Below are 5,816 nucleotides of genomic sequence, written 5' to 3'. Positions count from 1 at the left end.
CGGAAGCTGAGTTTCCTACAGCTCAGCAGGAGGCCCTGGCTCCACCTCTTGAGCATTCTGAGGACAGAGAATCTTCTCCAACCCAACAAGAGACCTCAGCTAAGCCTCCAGAGCCTCCTGGAGAGGTTGAGCCTTCAAGTGAGCGGGAGCAGGCAGCTCCGCCTTCTGAGCCCCCTGGGGAAGTTGAACCTTCTCCAACCCAGCAGGAGACCACAGGTCAGCCTCCAGAGCCTCTTGTGGAAGCTGAGCCTTCTCCAAGTGAACAGGAACAACCGACTCAGCCTTCTGAGCCTACAGAGTCTCCTGAGGAGGTGAAGCCAGCAACACAGCAGGAGACCCCAGCTCAGCTTTCAGAGTCTTTTGGAGAAGCTGAAAGTTCTGCAACCCAGGAGGAAGCCTCAGCTCAGTCTCCAGAGCCCCCTAGTGCGGCAGAATGGTGTCCAAGCCAGCAGGAGATCCCAGCCCTGTCTCCAGCGGAGATAGATAGATCCTTCTGCAACCCTGCAGGAGCTACCAGCTCAGCCTCCAGAGCCTTCTTGAGGGGAGGTGGAACCTTCTGCAACTCAAGAGGAACAGCCAGCTCAACCTCCAGAGCATCATGAAATGACAGTTTCACCTCCAAGTCACCGTCATGCTCAGCATTCAAACTTATCCAGTGTCGCTGTCAAACCTGCAGATGTGGAGCTTACCATAAGAAAAGAACCCACTCCAGAGGTGGGACCTTCTCCAAATCAGCACAAGCCTTCAGCTCAGCCCTCAGTGCCCCTTACTAATGCAGAATTTTCTCCAACCCAGCATGAGGCCCCCACACTGCCTTCACAGCCACCCGAGGAGGTTGAACCTTTGCCACTTCAGCAGGAGGCTCCAGCCCAATCTCCAGAAGCCGGTGCACATAATAAACCTTCAGTACAAGAGGAGACCCCAGCTCAGTATCCAGAGCATCCTGGAGAAGAAGTTATACCTGCCACAACCCAGCAGGAGACTCCAGATCAGCATCCACAGGCTCCTGAGCTTGTACCTTCTCCACCTCAGCAGGAAGCCACAGCTCAGCCTCCACAGTCTCCTGGTGAGGTTGACTCCTCTCCAACCCAGTCTCCAGAGCTCTCTAATGTGACTGTAGTTTTCTCTCCAGAGCATCACGTGACAACAGTTTCTCCTCTAGGTCAGGATCAAGCTCAGCTTCTGCAGCGGCCCGATGTCACTGTTAAACCTGTGGATCTTGCACTTATCGTAACTCCAGCGTTCACTAATGAGGTTGAAACTTCTCCACCCCAACAAGAAACCTCGGCTCAGTCTACAGTGTTCCCTGAGCAGTTGGAAGCTTTGTCAGTCCAGCAAGAGGTTTCAGATCAGCATCCAACCCCCTCTGAAAATGTTGAGCCTTCTCCAGTTCAGCAGGGAGCCCCAACTCAACCTGAAGAGCTTCCTGAGGAAACTGAAGCTTCTCCAAGGCAGCAGGAGAGCTCAGCTCAGCATCCAAAGCCCACTGAGTGGGTTGGACCTTCTCCAGTCCAGCATCAGCACCCAACTCAGCCTCCAGGGGCCTCTACAGATGGTGCAGCTCAACCTTCAGTACATAATGAAGTGACATTCTCACCTCTAGGTCCAGGTGAAGTTGAACATCCAGTGTTGCCTAATATGACAGTTAAGCCCGTGGATCTGGCGGTTGTCTTAACTCTAGAGCCCACTAAAGAGGTTGCACAACCTCCAGTGCAGCAGGAGGACCCTACTCAGACTCCAGATCCCCCTGGAGGGATAGAGCTTTCTTTAGTCCACGAGGAGCCCCCAGCTCAGTCTCCAGTTGCCCAGGGGGTCTCAGCTATATCTCCTGAGCCCCCTAAGGAGGTGGTACCTTCTCCCACACAGCAGGAGCTTCAGGCTCAGTCACCAGAGCTCCCTGCAAAGGTGGAACCATTTCCAGTCCCTTAAGGGACCCTTCCTCAGCTTCTACAGCCCCCTGAGAATATGGAGTCTTCTCTACTCCAACAGGAGTTCCCAGACCTACCTCTGGAACCCCTGAAAGAGACAGAACCTTCTCCAGTCCAGCAGGAGGCCCCATCTCAGCCTCCAGAGGGCCCTGACGAGGTTGAACCTCCGCCAGTCCAGCAGGAGGCCCTCTCTCAGCCTCCAGAGAGCCCCGAGGTGGTTGAACCTTCTCCAGTGCAGCAGCAGGCCCCTTCTCAGCCTCCAGAGCGCCCTGAGGAGGTTGAATCTTCTCTACTCGATCAAGAGGCCCCAACTCAGGCTCCAGGGTTCCCTACTCACTATGTACTTCAAAGTCCAGTGAGTGATGAGGTAGCTTATCTACCTGGCGTTCAGCGTCACACTCATTTAAACTTGCCCAGTGTGACACTTCAACCTCTGGATTTGGAACTTAGCGTCACTCCAGAGCCCACTGCGGAAGCTAAGTTTCCTACAGCTCAGCAGGAGGCCCTGGCTCCACCTCTTGAGCATCCTGAGGAGACAGAATCTTCTCCAACCCAACAAGAGACCTCAGCTGAGCCTCCAGAGCCTCCTGGAGAGGTTGAGCTTTCACGTGAGCGGGAGCAGCCAGCTCCGCCTTCTGAGCCCCCTGGGGAAGTTGAACCTTCTCCAACCCAGCAGGAGACCACAGGTCAGCCTCCAGAGTCTCTTGTGGAAGCTGAGCCTTCTCCAAGTGAACAGGAACAACCGACTCAGCCTTCTGAGCCTACAGAGCCTCCTGAGGAGGTGAAGCCAGCAACCCAGCAGGAGACCCCAGCTCAGCTTTCAGAGTCTTTTGGAGAAGCTGAAAGTTCTGCAACCCAGGAGGAAGCCTCAGCTCAGTCTCCAGAGCCCCCTAGTGAGGCAGAATGGTGTCCAAGCCAGCAGGAGATCCCAGCCTTGTCTCCAGCGGAGATAGATAGATCCTTCTGCAACCCTGCAGGAGCTACCAGCTCAGCCTCCAGAGCCTTCTTGAGGGGAGGTGGAACCTTCTACAACTCAACAGGAACAGCCAGCTCAACCTCCAGAGCATCATGAAATGACAGTTTCACCTCCAAGTCACCGTCATGCTCAGCATTCAAACTTCTCCATTGTCGCTGTCAAACCTGCAGATGTGGAGCTTACCATAAGAAAAGAACCCACTCCAGAGGTGGGACCTTCTCCAAATCAGCACAAGCCTTCAGCTCAGCCCTCAGTGCCCCTTATTAATGCAGAATTTTCTCCAACCCAACATGAGGCCCCCTCGCTGCCTTCACAGCCACCCGAGGAGGTTGAACCTTTGCCAGTTCAACAGGAGGCTCCAGCCCAATCTCCAGAAGCCGGTACACATAATAAACCTTCAGTAATAAACCCCCAACCCCCCCCCCCCGCCGCTGATCGAGGCTTGGTCTTCACACGCCTCAGATTCCCCTCCCAAATTGCCCCTTGCCCTTACACCTGACAGAAGCCGGGGGCTTTAATTACTTGACGTCCTCATCTCCAGTCCAGATGTTTGCCCCGCCTCATCAGGAGTTGACTGAGACTGAGGTTCCATACCCGGACACGGATTCGGTTGGAGAGCTGCCTACAGGGCCAGATCAATTTGCTGTCCCACATCAGGATCTGAATAACAAGCAAACCCAAATTCAAAAGCTCCCAGAGGAAGTTCCAGTGCTGGATTGGAATCAGACTCAGGCCTTGGTTCGGCCTTCTCAATGCAAATGTAAGACTAAAAACATAGGTCTAGATCAGGCTGAAGGTCACCAATCATTTGAAATACTTGTTCCACCTCTAGGTAGTAAGAGCTCAAAACCAATGAAGTTTATTGTTTCACCCCCAAGCCTGAAGAAAGATCTAGTTCAGCATCAACGGCTTGCCAAAGTTGTTGTTGGAAATATAGGCCAATTTGAAAAAAAACACTCTCTAGTGTCTAGAACAACAGTTGCAGGGTGATTATTTAGATCTCAGTATGGATGGATGCCTTTTACCCTGAGGAGAGCCTACCTAGGGATTTTTTGGGGAGCCCAGATGAACCTCCAGAGCCCCCTGAGGAAGCTGAAATTTCTCCATCCCAGCAGGAGGCCCACACTCGACATCCAGAGCTCACTGAGGAGGCTGAATCTTTACCCCAGTAAGAGGCCCCTGCTCAGCATCCACAGACCCCTGCGGAGGTTGAATCTTTTTCACCCCAGGCAGAGGCCCGGGCTCAGCATCCAGAGCCCACTGAAGAGGTAGAGCTACCTCCACTTCAGCAGGAGGCTCCATCTCAGCCTTCAGAGGCCCCTGAGGAACTAGAAACTTCAAGTCCCCAAGAGGCCCTAGCCCAGCCTTTGGAGACACTTAAGGAGGTTGTAGTTCGACCAGTAGCACATCAAGGGGTAAATGAAACACAGCAGTCAAACTTGTATAATGTCACTGTTAAACCTCTGGAAGTGGCACTGACCATAACTCCACAGGCCACCAAAGAGGTTGAAACTTCTCCAGTCCAGCAGTAGACCCCATCTCAGCCTCCAGAAAGCCGTGAGGAGGTTGACCCTGCGCCAGTCCAGCAGGAGGCCCTATCTCAGCCTCCAGAGAGCCCCGAGGAGGTTGAACCTTCTCCAGTTCAGCAGCAGGCCCCATCTCAGCCTCCAGAACTCCCTGAGGAGGTTGAACCTTCTCTACTCCATCAAGAGGCCCCAACTCAGGCTCCAGGGTTCCCTACTGAGTATGTACTTCAAATTCCAGTGAGTGGGGCTTCCCTGGTGGCGCAGTGGTTGAGAATCTGCCTGCAGATGCAGGGGACACGGGTTCGAACCCTGGTCTGGGAAGATCCCACATGCCTCGGAGCAACTAGGCCTGTGAGCCACATCTATTGAGCCTGCGCGTCTGGAGCCTGTGCTCCGCAACAAGAGAGGCCACGATAGTGAGAGGCCCGTGCACCGCGATGAAGACTGTCCCCCAATTGCCACAACTGGAGAAAGCCCTCGCACAGAAACGAAGACCCAACACAGCCAAATATAAAATAATTAAATAAATAATAATTAAAAATGAATATCTGCTTGTAAAAAAAAAAGAGTAACCTATTAAAAATTCTTACAGATTAGTAAGAAAAAGAACAGTATCGCAATAGCAAAACCCTCATATAAAAAATTCACAAAAATACAAATCAGTTCAAAATTAATTTAAAAAAGAAATAAATAAAATAAAATTCCAGTGAGGGATGAGGTAGCATCTCTACCTGTCGTTCAGCGTCACGCTCATTCAAACTTGCCCAGTGTGACACTTCAACCTCTGGATTTGGAACTTAGCATCACTCCAGAGCCCACTCCGGAAGCTGAGTTTCCTACAGCTCAGCAGGAGCCCCTGGCTCCACCTCTTGAGCATCCTGAGGAGACAGAATCTTCTCCAACCCAACAAGAGACCTCAGCTGAGCCTCCAGAGCCTCCTGGAGAGGTTGAGCTTTCACGTGAGCGGGAGCAGCCAGCTCCGCCTTCTGAGCCTCCTGGGGAAGTTGAACCTTCTCCAACCCAGCAGGAGACCACAGGTCAGCCTCCAGAGTCTCTTGTGGAAGCTGAGCCTTCTCCAAGTGAACAGGAACAACCGACTCAGCCTTCTGAGCCTACAGAGCCTCCTGAGGAGGTGAAGCCAGCAACCCAGCAGGAGACCCCAGCTCAGCTTTCAGAGTCTTTTGGAGAACCTGAAAGTTCTGCAACCCTGGAGGAAGCCTCAGCTCAGTCTCCAGAGCCCCCTAGTGTGGCAGAATGGTGTCCAAGCCAGCAGGAGATCCCAGCCCTGTCTCCAGCGGAGATAGATAGATCCTTCTGCAACCCTGCAGGAGCTACCAGCTCAGCCTCCAGAGCCTTCTTGAGGGGAGGTGGAACCTTCTGCAACTC

The sequence above is a fragment of the Eschrichtius robustus genome, unplaced genomic scaffold, assembly GCF_028021215.1.
Source record: "Eschrichtius robustus isolate mEscRob2 unplaced genomic scaffold, mEscRob2.pri scaffold_680, whole genome shotgun sequence".
Classification (NCBI taxonomy): Eukaryota; Metazoa; Chordata; class Mammalia; order Artiodactyla; family Eschrichtiidae; genus Eschrichtius; species Eschrichtius robustus.
Note: the sequence above shows the minus strand (reverse complement) of the source record.